Below are 17,844 nucleotides of genomic sequence, written 5' to 3' on the forward strand. Positions count from 1 at the left end.
TAATTTGATAACTTAGGTAGAGTGATCAAATTCTGAGAAATAAGTTATCGCATCACCGTTTCAATGGGTTCCCCTAAGGGAGTGTATGTGCGTTTTTGTTTTTGTGGACAGGGTCTTGGTTCATCATGAGATGTGATGCGACCTTGATTAGGAAGAACATTTGTGTTATTTTGAGGTGGAGGATTTTGTCCTGCAAATCGAACCACAGGTTGTGCATTTTGGATAGTTCGAGCATCCACAACTCCATCGTTGATGATATTCTTATTCTTGTTCCAGAAGTTCAGTTTATCACTATTGAAGCGCGGGCGAGGACCATCTTTGGGTTCATTAAAGATTTTGATGAGTCCTTTTTTGATGAGTTCCCTTTCACATTTTATACCCTTGGTGATCATATCGTTAAAAGAGTCTGTGTCTTTGACATCCAGGTGAAATTCCATTTCTTCGTTTAAGTTGGAAATGAAAATTTCCACTAGTTCTTGTTCAGGTAACTGAAGAGAACGTCTGCTAGACATTTGGCACCATCGTTGCAGGAATACTGAGAATAATTCACCTGGTTTTTGTTTGGTGTTGCACAGATCAGCCATGGTGATGTCGCGTTCAATATTATAAGAGTAATGAGATAGGAACTTTTGGATGAGTTCCTCAAATGTTCTTATGCCACCTGGTAGTCAGGAAAACCATGATGTGGTTGTTCCTCCCAAGCTTTGGGGAAAAAGGCGCATTAGGTATGTGTCCTCATAAGCGACTTCGAGATAAGCGGAATGAAATTCTCGGACATGATCGCGGGGATCTCCCTTTCCTCTATATTTTTTGAATTTTGGTGTTTCGAACCCACGTGGAAAGGGTGGCATATAAAGATTCCTATCAAACGGATAGGGACAGATGTTGTTAAGTGAGAATTGATTGGTCTTAACACCACTATGAAGTTGTTGGGCGAGATTCTCGACTTGTTGCCGCAACATCTCCATTTCATTTGGAGGAGGAGGTGGTGGGTTACCTCGAGGGATGTTATATCTGATGTGATTTCTACCTCTTTCCTCCTCATGGCGACTTTGTCTTTCTGATGCTTGTCTTAATTGGGCAAGATCAAAGTCTAAGGGGAGTTTGGCTCCTTCTTGAGCGAGTCTTAAAAAGTGAGCATCCGCATTGCTCCTTAATATTTCATCAAATAATCTGTTGAAGTGAGGGTTATGCTGAACCCTTTCGATTGTTGAAGGAGTGGGAGTACTTGGGTTTTCGTCATTCACATTTCCTCCAAGTGCTTCTTGAAATTCATTGAGGTTGTCCTCTTCTTCCTCAATTTCTATTTCTCGTTGCCTTGATCGTGATCGGGTTTGAGCCATTTTGTTTGCAAGTTTGTGTTGAAGTTGATTGAAGATGATGATGAGTTATTGATGAAAGATTGATGATTGGTGATTTGTATTGTATGGGGATCTCTAGCACTTTAAGGTAGATGTAACCGAAATTCCTTCTTTGAATTGCTTGTTTGTTTTGAGGAGTTTGGATGTGATAAGGTGTAGAGAAATCTGAGATGTGTTACAGATTTTGACTACCTAGCAATGAGAGGATTCACTCATGAACTAGTTTTAACCTGCGTAGATGTGTCTCTTAGGATGAGCTTATCCTAGATGTAGAAACAATCTAAAAGTGATGTGATGTGTTTGATTTCAAGCAATATCTAAAAGAGAACTTGGGACAAGAACCTCTTAATGTTTTGAGAGTTTTGGGATGAATTGATGATGGAAAAATGATGTATGAATGAGATGATGGATGTTTTGTTTTCAACTTCAATAAAAACTTTGTGTTACAAATGGAACAAACTCTACTTCTTCCCTTTCAGACGTTGGTGGCACTTCTCGAGCTGTGTTGTAGGTGATACAGATGTTTGGGAAGAAATTGGGATTAATCTTTCCTCCTTGATTTTTGTGATAACTCAGAGCTCTATATTGCATAAAAGCTCTGCGGTTCAATGATTCGGAATCAAATTCATTTGTTTTTCCTTGAAGGTATAGACGCATGCGATGTAGAAAGACTCTATGGGAGACAAAGATTTGTCGATTGATATAGAAGAATTTCCTCCTTTTGATTAAAGCCTTTGAGCTTAGTGGTCTCCTTTTCAAGGTGATACTCTGATGACACTTCTTCTTTCGCAAGATGTGAAGAATGGTCATAAATTTTTGACTCTTTGTTTGTTTGCACTTTGTTTTTGATGTGTTTGGTTGTTTTTGAGAAATGTTGGATGAGTACTTTGTTTTTGAAAGTGGTTTGCTGATTTTTCTTTGACAAGAAAACAAAGCAAGCACACAAACACAAGAATGTTGCCCCCAAAGGCACAAATGAGTATGGGTCTAGATCAACCCAATCTTTGGACTTGTATATGACCCTTCCTTTAGATTTATTTTAAAGTGTATTTCCAAAGCCTGAAGTTGGCTCAATTCGCACTAGGTCTGTAAAACGAACACACTTCAAACACTTTTTATCCCTAAGGTCAAATGGCCAGTTGTGATAAATTTAGCCCACATCTTGATATTTCTTTGACTTTGGTACTACATACCTTATGAATCCCGCCGTGGCAGGTAAGGATGTGATATACTAAGTCTTGCACGAGCATAACAAATAGATGATCCCTATGATGGGGGAGTCACCACTTTTATCAAGCCACAAGTGACTTTTCAAAAAGCTATGTTTCTACTCAAGGAAATATGTATGGTGAGTATCTTGGGAGCAAAACCTTCTATGCTCTTGCACTAAATTATGCCTCAAATATCCTCAATCAATAGAACAGGTGGGCTACTACTTAAAGGTGTTTAGTCATGTTCGATGGCTTTGGACATAAGTTCATTCTGCAGTGACTCACTTAAGAGCCTTGTAACTGGTGGTGGGGCCCATTTGTCCTTTCGGCCAGTTACACTGTAGGAACAGCTATACCCAAGGCTACAGCTTTCGCTCTCACCTGATTTCTATAGCGGCTCGAAGGATTTACCGCTCGAGGTCGTTCCCAAGAGTATCGATCCCTTGGCAGGCCTCTCTTAAAAAGATAAAATTTGAGCGTTACTAACACTTTTCTCTTGCACCTAGGACGACAAGAGCCAAGGGAGAGGATAGTGTGTGTTAGAGGTAGGACCACTCGACCAACTCTTTTGCACAAGTGTGCCAAACACAAAATTCACTTGTTCCTTTTAATTTGTCATTGCAATGATTTTCTATCTATTTGGAGATGTTGCTCCAACAATCATGGTGTTCTTTTTAATTTTCAAAGGCAATTGTTGGAGTAAACTAGAATTTGAAAATCCTGGTCAACTTAATGAAAAACACATTTGCATGAAGTAAAATTGCTTTAAAAATGAGACAAGTTGATTGTGAATTTTATTTGCACCAAAAATGGAAGTGTGGATTGTAAGTTTTATCTTGATGCAAGAAATAAAATTTGCCTTGTTGATTTTAAGCACCAAAAGAATTTGTTCCTAACTTTGCAACAAAAAAAATTTGCGTGTTTGTTTTTGTGATTCTTTTTAACTTTGAACAAGTGTGATTCTTTTTTAGAGCTCCAAACGAAAGATATGGTTCTTTTTAAAACTCCAAATGAAAGTGTAGTTGATTTTAACCCAAAAGGAAAATGAATTTATTTTATCCTAACTTGAAAGACAAAGTTAGCAATATGAACAAATTTATTTCCTAAGCTAAAATTGCTAAAAATAATGCTATTGTAGGGGTTAGTTAAAACCTGCACAAAAGATAATTAGTTAGAAAAATCTGCATGTTTTGGTGGGCTTCTACAAGCCTAAAATTTTTGGTTTTCGGTTACAAGGAATTTTCTTACAACTCTTTGTTACAATAGCTCTACTCTGTGTGAAAACAGAAGTGCTATTTAACATGAAAGAGCAACATTATAGACAATAGCGTTAAAGTATCAATTTGCGAAGGTGCTAAATTGAGAAGAAAAATGCAAGAGAATGACCTGTGTGTCAATTAAAACATTCAAAAGTTAGTAGTCTTCAAAATGATTGCTCTTTGATTCACGTCGGGTTCACCAAATGATGTCATGGAAATGGGGAAAAGGCAACAACAAAGTTCAATGTTAATAAGTTAGTTTCAACCATAAAAACAAAACAAAGAACTAAAAACCATTCCAAACATATCAAGAGAGATTTCAAAAAGCATGAAAGAAGTTTAACAAAATAAAAGAAAGGAGAAGAGCCTCCCTAAGATGCTTCCATGATGCCTTTTGATGCTTCTCCCTTGTTTCTCTCCTCTCCAAGTCCCAAATGAGTGTAGCTCTCAGCTTTTAGCACTAGCCATGGATGCCATATGGAGATTCAAGATGGTTGAATATGATAAGCAAATACTATGCAAGAGTAGATAGTGATGCTATGAAAAAGCTCTATGCTAATGCCAGTATAACAACAATACTCTAAAATGCTTCTCCTTTTGCTTGAGGAGAAGGGTTCTATTTATAGAAGAAATAGGGAAATGAAGGGTTAAGATTGAGCAATCTTAACAAGGGTTAGGATTGAAAGTTGGGGATCCATGTGCACAATTGGCACCAATAAAATGGTGACAAGTTTCAACATAGGATTGGGTTGACAGAAGAGGTTGGAGGCATTAAAGGCCTGAGAAGACCTCATGGTTATCTAGAAGGTAAGGGTCAAGTCTAAACTAAGATTACCCATTGGATTAAGAGTTAATCCAAGGATAAACCTTTGTGCAAATGTTTAAGAGATAATCATGGTCAAAGCATTAATGGCCTGATGAGACCCTTGGGTTGGGTAGAGGTTGAGTCAAAACAAATGTTTTAACCATGTGGGAGGGTTTGAGGTAACCATTAATGGTTATTGGAGACTTTGGGGATTAAGTGGTTGAAGGTTGAAAGCCTTCAATGGTTATCAAAGACTTTGAGCCATTTAGTGGTTGAAGGTTGGAAGCTTTCAAAGGTTATCCAAGACTTTTAGGCTTTGAGAAGTGACTCCATTTTGCTTAGGAATGTGACAATAATTAGGGGATGGATTAAGCTAATTAGGAAGGGGTTAGAAGAATCTAGAAGGGGATTAGATTTTGCAAGTGGATTTGGTGGGTGAGGGAAAATAGGATTTTATTAAAATAAAAATTCATTTATTTCAATAAATGTGTGCAAGTTGTATTTGGATAAATATTCAAATAAATATTAATTTATTTAAATGAGAAAAAGGAAGATAAAGCATTAAAATGCTTGAAGACTTTGAGGGGAACCATTAAAGGCTTGAAGACTTTAAGGAAAACCATTAAAGTCTTAAGAAGACTATAGAAGGAAGCCATCAAGTTTGAAGACTTTAAAGCCATCAAGTTTGAATACTTTAAGGGAAACCATTAAAGTTTTCAAGTGGGTGAGGATAAATAGGATTTTAAATAAATAATTTATTTAAAATAGTTGTGCAACTTGCTTTTGTAGGAAAATACAAGAGGGTGGAGGATAAAGGTGATTTAAATAAATTATTTATTTAAAATAATTGTGCAACTTGTATTTGTAGGAAAATGCAAGTGGGTGGAGGATAAAGATGATTTAAATAAATGATTTATTTATTTAAATGTGAGAGGTGGGATTTTGGGGGATTTAAATAAATATTAATTTATTTAAATGTGAGAGGTGGGATTTTGGGGGATTTAAATAAATATTAATTTATTTAAATGTGAGAGAAGATTTAATTAAACAAATATGATTTATTTATTTAATTAATGGTATGAATTTGGTTAAGTGACTTAAATCAAATAAATTGAATAATTTATTTAATTAATAGGAGAAGAGGGTTAAGATGAATTAATTAAATATTAATTTAATTAATTATTAATTGATGGTTAAATAATCAAATAAATACTAAGTATTCATTTAATTAAGTGGACAGATTTATGTGACTACAGAAACAATCCAAATGTGGAAAGCGCAAATACTATAAACAACAATGCTACACACAATGACAATGTTGACAACTCTTCAATACTATCAGCAGACATAGAAGAATCCATAATGAATCCCCATTTCAATAGATTGGTTGAAGAGATAATGAAGAGGGATAGACAATACTTCTTACACATGATGGCACAAAGTGGAGCTAAAATACCTCATGATTTTGACATGTCTCAAATAATGGAACATAGACCTTCACAACAAACTCAACCCAACATGGAGCAAAGGAGACCAAATAGTGGAGGAAATAGAGGACCGAATAATATGATGCCTGAGTCACCATCAGTTTTGCTTCAAAAACCAGCAATCCCACATACACAAGCTCAAACGTATGATACTTACACTCAAAGACCATCATGGAGGCCTTATGCAGACAAATATGCACAATTACATGCTCAAGGTATGGATCAATCAAAACAAGTGGATACTCAAAGACATCCTCAAAATTTTGACACAAGGGGACCTCATGTCAAAATTGGGGGCAACACAATGGAAAATGAAATGCCTATTGAGTATGGTATATATGCACAAAACAGATATGGGGTCCCTCAACATGAAGTTATGCCAAGTGCTCCATATATGCCGCAACAATATAGACCTCCATATGGACATGTCTACGATCAGTATCATCCATACATGCAACAAGCTCCTCCTCAAATGGGTGTTTCAAACATGGGGTATGCTACAAGAAATCAATCTCCTCCCAAGAATAATTTGGAACAACAAATTAGAGATCTACAAAAGAAGATGGAGGACATGAGTACACCAAAACCAACATACACTATGAGAGATATATGTCCTTATCCCTTTGATAAGAGCATTCCAATGCCTCCATTTCCTGCACACTTTGTGACGCCAAAATTTGACAAATATAGAGGGAGAGGAGACCCCAAGGCACACATAAGACAATTCTTCACAGCCTGCATTGAGGTAGCGGCAGAAGAAACATACTTGATGAGGTTGTTTCCACAAAGCTTAGGCGATCAAGCTATGCAATGGTTTTCTCAATTACCTCCCGGTATTAATGTTGGGAAAAATGGTGTCTCAACCTTACATTTATGTGAGGTTACTATTTATAGTAAGTTTTCATTTGAGCACGAAATGGTGCGAAACTCTCCCTGAAGCTTCTGGTTGGCTAGATAAGCATTTCGGTAAAGTTGCGTCGCAAGGTCACAGCTAGTTTTGAAGATATTAAAGTTTTCGTCTTGGAGGGGTGCAATAAAATGTTTAAACTTAATTTTGGGGGCTTTAGAGGCTCCGAAACGTCTTGAAAAGTGGCCGTAACTGGCGAAGCGGGTTACGAGGTGATAGAGCACTTCGTGAGCTTTCCGACGCTTCAAATGGTTCGTCAATCGGACACCCGGTTCTCAAGTTATGGCCTCCGGAAGTTTGTACTCCTGAAATAGGAAAAATAATTTGTATCAGATACATAAATGAGCTATAAAAGGGAGCGACACATGTTGATGTGTGCTTTGACATGTCATAGAAGGGAGATAAGGTCAGCTACACCTTATTGGGTGGTTTTAGCCCATGGTTTTGTAATACCGTTTGACAGTTTCTTGTATTGTATCTCCTATTTATGAGGTGTGTGAGATAGAGGTTGTGGGTAAGAGTCTTATGGCTATTGAGTTGCCTCTGAATCTCTGATTAGTGGTACTCCTGCGAAGAGCTTGCTCTGCAAGTATGTTGTAATCTGTTTTGATTGCTGAATAAAATATTGAGCTGCTTTTGGAGGGTGGGGTTTTTCTCCCGAAAGGGTTTTCCCCACGTAAATCACTGTGTTGTGGTATGAATGCTATTATATCTATTTCTATTTTCTGTAACTGTTGTAATGATCTGAAAAAGTTTTGTATTACCCTCCTCTCAAGGTTAGTGTAGGAAGTTGTTTCCGCTACTTAACTTCCTTACAAGTGGTATCAGAGCCTGATCACCTTTGGTTTCAATTGTGGGCAGTTGGGTTTTTTGAACTAATCCAGATTTGAGTGGGAGCTTGTGCAGAAGACACTTTTTGATCTTGTTGCAGGAATATTCAGATGGCGAATTCGTCAAGGAGAATAGAGGTGGAGAAATTTAATGGAAGTAATTTTGAGATGTGGAAGCTGAAGATGGAAGATCTGCTAATAGATCGAGATCTTTGGGATGCTGTTGATGCGAATGTCCAAAGGCTCTCAGATCCTACTGCGACAGCTTAGTATGATGTTATGGACCGAAAAGCCAAGGGTCTAATCAGATTGTGCCTGGCAGACTCTGTTCTAATCAATGTCCATGAAGAAAACTCTGCAAAGAAGCTATGGACTAAGCTTGGTGAGATGTATCAAGTGAAATCTTTATTAAATCAAATTTTCTTAAGAAAGAAATTGTATTCCTTGAAGATGGAAGAGGGTGGACGAATTGCAGACCACCTGGAAGCATTCAATATGTTGGTGGCTCAATTAGTATCCGTCGGTGTTAAGATGGACGAGGAGGAGAAATGTCAGATCTTGCTTTGTTCTTTGCCTGATTCGTGGGATTCTCTTGTTATGGCTATCGGTAGTACTTCTATTGTTTTGAAATCTGAAGACGTGGTGGGTGCCCTACTCGGTGAAGAGATGCAAAGGAAGGTATCCATCAGTTCAAAGGAAGCCCTAACCGTTCGTGGAAGACCTAGGGAGAAAGGCAAGAAGAATGAGAAGTGCGACAAGTCCAAATCCAAAGGGAGATCGAAATCTCCTGGAAAGTCCAAAGTCATTTGCTAGAACTGCGGTAAACCGGGTCACATCCGTAAGGACTGCAAAGAAGAAAAGAAGAAGAAAAAGAAAAAGTTCGATTCTGATTCTGAGTCCAACAAGGAAGATGGCGATGCATTTATTGCGGCTTTGGCGACTCATGCAGGTAATGATGCCTGGCTAATTGACTCAGGTGCATCTTTTCATATGACTTCCAATAGAGATTGGTTTTCTGAATATGAAGGATTTAATGGAGGTAAGGTGTACTTGGGTGATGATTCACATCTAGACATTGTTGGTCGAGGTAAAGTTAGAATCATATTTTCTGATGGTAGAATAAAAAGGATTAATGGTGTGCTGCATATCCCTGGATTAAAACGAAACCTGTTATCTGTGAGCAAACTGATAGATACGGGTGTGCAGGTAGTCTTTTCTGAAGCAGGATGTAAGATGATTAAGGGTGCTATGGTAGTTGCTAGAGGTGTCAGGTTTGGCACTTTGTATAAGCTTGAAGCATACACTGTTGAGTGTAATAGCACTTCTGTAAAAAGTAAATCTGCGGATACTTCACTGGAAGATTTGAAGGTTTCACCTTCAGCAGATGGAAATGGTTTTTGGGTACCTAAGGGTGCTCTTTCGTCTGAAGCAAAGTTACCTGCAGAGAAGACTATGTTATGGCACCAGAAACTTGGCCACATTGGAGAAAAGGGTCTAAAGACCTTGAAAAATAAAAATCTTGTTGAAGGTTTGAATGATTGTAATCTTGACTTTGATTTCTGTGAGCATTGCATTTATGGAAAACAAAACCGTGTTCAGTTTTACTCGAGTTCTCATAAAACTTGTGGTGTTTTGGATCTTATCCATTCTGATGTGTTTGGTCCAGTAGATGTCTCTTCGATTGGAAAATCCACATATTATGTTTTATTTATTGATGATTTTAGTAGAAGGACATGGGTATATTTTCTAAAGAGTAAATCTGAAGTTTTTAGTCGTTTTAAAGAATTTAAAGCAATGGTTGAGTTGCAGACTGGAAAGAAAATAAAATATTTGAGAACTGATAATGGCGGTGAGTTTTGCTCTAATGATTTTGATAGATTTGTAAAGACTGTGGAATTAACAGGCAGAAGACAACTCCGTATTCTCCACAGCAGAATGGAGTTGCAGAAAGAATGAACAGGACACTGATGGAGAAGGCTAGGAGTATGTTGAGTGGTGCTGGTCTCGAACAAAAGTTTTGGACTGAAGCTGTTGCCACTGCTTGCTACCTGATTAACAAGTCTCCTACATCAGCTCTTGTTGATAAAATGCCTATGGAAGCATGGTCAGGTCACAAGCCTTCATTGAGACATCTTAGAGTTTTTGGTTGCGAGGCATATGCACATGTGCCAAAGGAGAAGCGAACAAAGTTGGAGAACAAGGCTGTGAAATGTATCTTCATCGGGTATAGTTATGGTGTGAAAGGATACAAGCTTTGGGACCCTGTTGCACAAAAGGTAATTCACAGTAGAAGTGTTATTTTTAGAGAAATTAAGTCTCCTTCTGTTACATTGCAGCTAGAACAGACTAAAAAGGAAGATGTGATTCAACTTCCTTCTACACCTGAAAGAGTTGAATCGAGACCCCTAGATAGGCAAGAATTTGAGGAGAGCTCATCTAGCTCTGAATCTTCAGAAGAGGAGGAAGAACCTCCAACTCAGCTTGTTCGAAGGTCTACAAGACATAGACAACCACCTGAAAGGTATTCACCTGATGATTGGAGATGTATTTTTGCTCTGAATACTAGTGTGGATGAACCGAAATCTATAGAAGAGGCATTAGGTATGAATGATGCAGAATCCCGGAAGATTGCTATGGAGGAAGAAATGGCAGCTTTGAAAAAGAATGATACATGGGATCTTGTACCATTGCCTGAAGGACGAAAACCTGTTGGTTGTAAATGGGTGTTCAAGAAAAAGATTGGTTCAGATGGAAGCATTGAGAAGTATAAAGCAAGGTTGGTTGCAAAAGGTTACTCTCAGGTTGAGGGTGTTGATTACGGTGAGATATTTTCTCCTGTTGCAAAAATGACGTCCATTAGATTTTTGCTTTCTATTGCTACTGCTTATGATTTAGAGGTTGAGCAAATGGATGTGAAAACTACTTTCCTTCATGGTGATTTGGAGGAAGATATTTATATGACACAGCCGGAGCACTATGTGGTGAAAGGCAAAAGTAATTTGGTCTGTAAATTGAAGAAATCTTTGTATGGCCTCAAACAAAGTCCTAGGATGTGGTACCAGAAATTTGATACATATGTGTTGAGTTTGGGATTTGAACATTCTAAATCAGATCACTGTGTTTATTATAAATCTTATGGTGATCATTTCTTATTCATTGCATTGTATGTTGATGATATGTTATTCATTGGTAAAGGGAAAGGTATGATTTCAGAACTGAAGTCTCAGCTCGCTGCTAAATTTGAAATGAAAGATCTTGGTGCAGCAAAGCACATTCTTGGGATGGAAATTAGAAGAGATAGGGTAAACAGAAAGCTATGGCTAGGCCAGAGTAAGTATGTGAATTCAGTGTTACAAAGGTTCAACATGCAGAATTGTAGACCATTGAGTGTTCCTTTTACAGTTGGAATGAAACTATCTGTTTCAGATTGTCCTACATCCCCATTGGAGATGGAAGACATGAGCAGAGTGCCTTACCAGTGTGCAGTTGGAAGCTTGATGTATGCTATGGTCTGTACTAGACCAGACATTGCCCAAGCAGTGGGAGTACTTTCTAGATATATGTCTAATCCTGGTAGAGTTTATTGGGATGCAGTCAAAAGAGTCTTCAGATATTTGAAGGGTACTTTAGAGTATTCTTTGTGTTATCATGGTAATTCAGTTGGAGACATGACTTCCCTTGATATCCATGGTTATGTGGATTCAGATTGGGTAGGTGATATTGATAGCAGAAGATCCACCAGTGCTTATGTGTTTACTTTGTTTGGTGGTGCAATTAGTTGGATGAGTAAGCGACAGGCCGTGGTTGCTTTATCCACAACTGAAGCAGAGTATATGGCAGCTACTCATGCTTGTAAAGAGGCCATTTGGCTTAAGAGACTATGTTCGGATATTGGAATAAAACAAGGTACAGTGACAGTTTACTGTGACAGTCAGAGTGCAATTAGCCTAGCTAAGAACCCGACATTTCATGCCCGGACCAAACATATTGATGTTCAGTATCATTTTGTTAGAGATATGGTCAAAGATGGTAGGGTGAAGCTGGTTAAGGTGGAAACTTTGATGAATGTTGCAGATGCTTTAACTAAGGCTGTGAGCACAGAGAAGTTCAGATGGTGTTCAGAGTCTATGGGCCTTATGGCCCCTAGCAATTGATTCATTGTGTTGACATTCCCTTCGGCTCATGCATGGTGTTCGACAAGTGGAAGATTTGTTGGGAAAAATGGTGTCTCAACCTTGCATTTATGTGAGGTTACTATTTATAGTAAGTTTTCATTTGAGCACGAAATGGTACGAAACTCTCCCTGAAGCTTCTGGTTGGCTAGATAAGCATTCCGGTAAAGTTGCGTCGCAAGGTCACAGCTAGTTTTGAAGATATTAAAGTTTTCGTCTTGGAGGGGTGCAATAAAATGTTTAAACTTAATTTTGGGGGCTTTAGAGGCTCCGAAACATCCTGAAAAGTGGCCATAACCGGTGAAGCAGGTTACGAGGTGATAGAGCACTTCGTGAGCTTTCCGGCGCTTCAAACGGTTCGTCAATCGGACACCCAGTTCTCAAGTTATGGCCTCCGGAAGTTTGTACTCCTGAAATAGGAAAAATAATTTGTATCGGATACATAAATGAGCTGTAAAAGGGAGCGACACGTGTTGATGTGTGCTTTGACATGTCATAGAAGGGAGATAAGGTCGGCTACACCTTATTGGGTGGTTTTAGCCCATGGTTTTGTAATACCGTTTGATGGTTTCTTGTATTGTATCTCCTATTTATGAGGTGTGTGAGATAGAGGTTGTGGGTAAGAGTCTTATGGCTATTGAGTTGCCTCTGAATCTCTGATTAGTGGTACTCCTGCGAAGAGCTTGCTCTGCAAGTATGTTGTAATCTGTTTTGATTGCTGAATAAAATATTGAGCTACTTTTGGAGGGTGGGGTTTTTCTCCCGAAAGGGTTTTCCCCACGTAAATCACTGTGTTGTGGTATGAATGCTATTATATCTATTTCTATTTTCTGTAACTGTTGTAATGATCTGAAAAAGTTTTGTATTACCCTCCTCTCAAGGTTAGTGTAGGAAGTTGTTTCCGCTACTTAACTTCCTTACAATTAAGTCATGGGGTGACTTGGCAGAGGCATTCATTCAGCATTTCTCCTACAACATAGAAACAGATGTCTCAGTTACTACCTTGTGCAATACTAAACAAAAGGAAGGAGAATCTTTTGCAACATTTTTACAAAGATGGAGAAACTTAGCTAGCAGATGCTCTTGCGAAATCCCGCAGAAACAAATGGTGGAAATGTTCACACAAAATGTTAACAAGGCTATTGGCTATGATCTCAGAAAAGCTTGTTTATCTACATTCAAGGATGTTATTGAAAAAGGCCTAGCAACAGAAAAGGTCTTAATTGAACAAGGAGTTATCAAGATATTTAAAGAAAACAAAGATGACTTTAAAGGAAAGGACAAACCAAAATTTTGGAACAAGAACAAGAATACAGTTAATGATGGCGTGGTTGATGCCAATACAGTGAGACCAAAGTTTATCTTTTCTGGATCAAGTTCTACAAACAATCAAGTGAACAATCAAACGACTTCTAAACCACGAAGGAAGTACACCCCATTGGGAGAACCACTTGAATCAGTATTCAAAAAGCTTGTGGCGAACAAAGTGATAACAGTTCTAGATTTTCCTCCATACGAGCCAAAGGTCAAACCTAATTGGTGGAATGATGATGAGTTTTGTGAATTTCATAAGAGAAAGGGTCATAAGACAAGTAATTGCCATCGATTGAAGAAAATTGTGCAAGATCTCATTGATAGAGGTGACATTGAGATTGAGGGACATTCATCTAATCAAGAGCATGAGATGTTTAAGGAACCGTTCCCAAAACACGACAAAGGAAAAGGCAAAGTCACAGATGATCAATCCAATTACACTAGAGCACCTTACAATTATGATTCTACTATCAATCACATCTCGATGGACAATCATATTTCTACTATTACTATCAAGAACAAAAATCCTGAGAATCCTTCTCAGAGACCCAAGATTGTCCTAAAGGGTGTGGGATCTTCCTCCGAGTCTACTTCTGAATGTCATGTTACAACTCGTCGAGGTAAGATTACATTGCCAGGTGCCTCAACTAAGAATACCAATTCTTCATCAATCAAGCCTGAGTATGACCTTGTAGAACAATTAGGGAAGACACCCATGCTCATCTCCATTCTTGAGCTTCTACGCATATCCCCTGCTCATAAAGCTATCCTTGGCAAAATCTTGAGAGACACTGTCGTCCCTACTGATCTGAATGTGGACCAGTTTCAAGCCATGGTGGGATACCTTTCCATTCCACATTCCCTTACATTCACAGACGTCGATGACGCCTCCGTAAGTCAACCACATAATGCACCATTACATATTGAAGCCTTCATACACAAACATTGAATAAAGCGAGTCCTGATAGATGGAGGAGCTGGTCTAAACATTTGTACATTGAACACCATTAAACAATTGGGATATTCTGATAAAGCTGTGAATTCTACAAACAAAATCACCATCAAGGCATATGACGATGAAGAGCATTCATCCAAGGGCATAGTCACCTTACCTCTCAGAGTTGGGCCAGTTACAAAGGATGTGGTTTGTCAAGTCCTAGACATCGATCTCACATACAACATACTCTTGGGATGCCCATGGATTCATGAAATGAGCGCAGTCCCATCTACATATCATCGATGTATCAAGTTTCCACACAATGGAGTTGAAGTGACCGTCAAAGCGGATCCAAATCCATTCATATATTGCAACAATCTGCAACCTAGATCCGAAATAACAATTCCAGCTAATCGAGAAGCTATTCCTTCATCGACATATGTGGATCCTGAATCCTTAAAAGCTTCTACATCCAAACAAGCAGAGCTAAAAGAAAAGTTCAAGATTAAAGACCTAGGATGTGGTGAGTATATATTTCATGTTGACCAACTCCCATTATCTCCTAAGGTATTCTGTCAACAAGAACAACCTACAAACAATTTTCAATGCCAAGGAATTGGGTGTGAACCACCTAGTGTTGTGGCTACTATGTCTGAATGCAAATCTCTTCTAGCGGTGCAAGCAACTCTTGATATCAATAGTCCTAAGAGTGGTTCTAACAAAGAATCTATTGAGTGTATCGCCAACCCTCTTGAGAACTCACATAGCCTTACCATATCATCCACTCATTCCATTTCCACTCCTCCCCTAGACTTGGATCAACAAGAATTACAAAAGCCCTTATTAACTGGGGATCAAAAATCAAGCTTTGAAAAGAAAAATCTAAAAGTCAAAAATAAAGAAAAGTCCTTTAGTCTAGATCAAAATCAAAAGCTATTGGACTCTACAAAAATCAAGGTCAAGGATAAAACTCCTATGAAGCAAAAAGAACAAGAGTTGATCTCCCCTAATATCAAAATAACTGGGGGCAAAAGTTCTAAAATTTCTAGTCAAAAAGCACACTTGTTGATCTTAAGTCCCCATCATGCTATCCTACTTTCACTTCTTTTCACAACCATAAGCCTTCATCACTCATCCACTTGTTTCACACATCCATCCCCTTTTGGTGATACATCACGGACCTTTAATGGAGCTTCCTCGAAGGACTTTGCTATCAGTGATGCCAAAACTTCTTCAGGTGACATGCATATGGGCCTGTGTAGTCCACACACTAGTAATTCTATCACAGTTCCTTCATCAAGGAAGACAGTCACTCAAGCTACACATCATTCAGTCAAGGAACAATGCAACTACAATCACAAGGTAAAGCCTCACACATTTGAGGTAAACAACTTAGTTCTCAAAGAAAATCCCAAAAATTAGCAAGATAGAGAGAAGAAGGGCAAGTTTGAACCAAATTGGCTTGGTCCTTACATCATTACAGCAACATATGGATCTAGGGCATATCAGCTCTCAACTACAGAAGGTGAACCTTTGAAGGATCCTATCAACAACATGCACCTTCGCAGGTTCTACACATAGCTCTTCAGAATATCCTAATTCAAAAATACAAAAAAATCAAAAAATTTCAAAAATACAAAAAATAAAAAAATAAAAAAAATCGTTACTTGGTGAAAACCTGGCAAACAGGCACCTTGTGACACAAAAAAAACATTGAAAAATTGAAAAAAGTAAAGAGAAATAATTTCGTCCAACGGTGAAAACCACTTCGGTGGCGCCCTGGGCAAGTACCATGGTGAAAACTGGGTCACCAGTGCCATGCGTAGAGACTTTTCTCCTCCCTCCTTCAGGATTCACTTTCATCCTTTCACTTCGCACACACTCACAACCTATTCATCCATAATAAACTTACCCAGACCCATCATGGCTTGTTATTGATCTACCCAAGATTGGGTAGCCATTCATAATAAACCTCCTTTTTCACATCCATTTCCATCCATAACAAATCAGACCCTATCTGTGGCTAAGGCAAATCCTACGTCTAGTGATGGGTGTGGAACTGAGAACATCACATGTTTCAAGGAGTAAAGTTTCTTCCAGCTTTCTTCAGTCTATCCGCGCACAATTCGTAATAAAGCAGCATTTGCATCACAGATCTGCAATAAAGTTTCATCTTCTCCACAATAAAGTATCAATTTCATGGATTCAGTCAGTTTCAAATGAGACACAGCAGCAACAATGGGCTTCAACAAATCAAATCTTTCGACAGACTCAGACAACATTATGGTTCAGTGCTATCTATCCTTTCTGTGAAAGTAAAAATTGTGACCATAATCAAACATGACTTATACAAGTGACAAGAGACACTAAACTTGAGGACTACAGTGGATGTTGGTGTCAAGTCTTGGTTTTCTTTTGATTTCATCTTTTTTGGTGACATGTCTTTTATCTTTTCCGGGATGTCTTTGACTAGAGATTCTATCTCCAGGATGTCTTTGACTAGAAAGGCGAGGATGGGGTATCGTCACCTATTTGCATTTGCTGTCTGTGGATTGTCTCTTAGTAATGCTATGACTTGTCCAAGGATATGAGGACACTGTGAGTCTAGTATGAACTGGGGCATTCCTTGTCTGTGACTGTCTTACCTCCATGCAAACGGGTACAATGACTTTCTGGGTCGAACAAATGCCTCAATTGTCATAACCTATTTTGCCATAATAAAGCTCAATGATGATAACGCACAAGAAGCTCTTTCACTTTCATATCTTCTGTCTTCCATCCCCCTTTCTTGATTGACTTCCATCGTCCTTCTTGAGTCCGCGTAGCCCGCTATCACATGACTGAGTATAATGACACACCAAAAACATTTGCATTTCATATAGTTACACCTGCATCACCACATATAAGCATTTCAGATATCACAATTACATCACATCCTACACACAACACATGTTAGCACATCTTACATTTTCATCAGGTAAATAATCATTTGCATTATCATATTCATCTGTATTACATACATTCACATTTGCATCATGCATCACATCTAAAACATAAAAGAACAAAAATATTGCATTGCATCTATCACATAAAACATACATCATCGAAGCATACATCACAAAAGGTACACATGCATATAGCTAGCGCAAAAATGGTGAGTCATCTCATATATAATCAAATGTGTCATGATACAATGATGTCAAAAGAATCATATGGCTACAAAATCACCCGCAGGTGTCTACAATACAAAAATGGTACATATACTGATACAAAGGGGAGCCCTCTATGGCTATGATGAACTCCCTCCCTCGGAGCCACCTGGCCTCGATGGACGCTGAGTTGTAGATGGACCCGCTCTAGGATCCCCCTGCCTATCTGGTGGTGGTGGAGGACCCATGACCCCACCACTAGATGCCTACCTCCTCCAACTCCCTCCCGTAGTCGTCGCTGTCTGCGATGGTCTATGGAAGCTCCTCGCCCGTTGATCCGCTGGCACTGCACCATAGTACAGGTCTCTTCAGTAGCCAATCTCCTCTCCGGCTCGCAAGACATATGTGTAGC

The sequence above is a fragment of the Cryptomeria japonica genome, chromosome 5 (genome assembly GCF_030272615.1).
Source record: "Cryptomeria japonica chromosome 5, Sugi_1.0, whole genome shotgun sequence".
In the NCBI taxonomy this organism is placed as follows: Eukaryota; Viridiplantae; Streptophyta; class Pinopsida; order Cupressales; family Cupressaceae; genus Cryptomeria; species Cryptomeria japonica.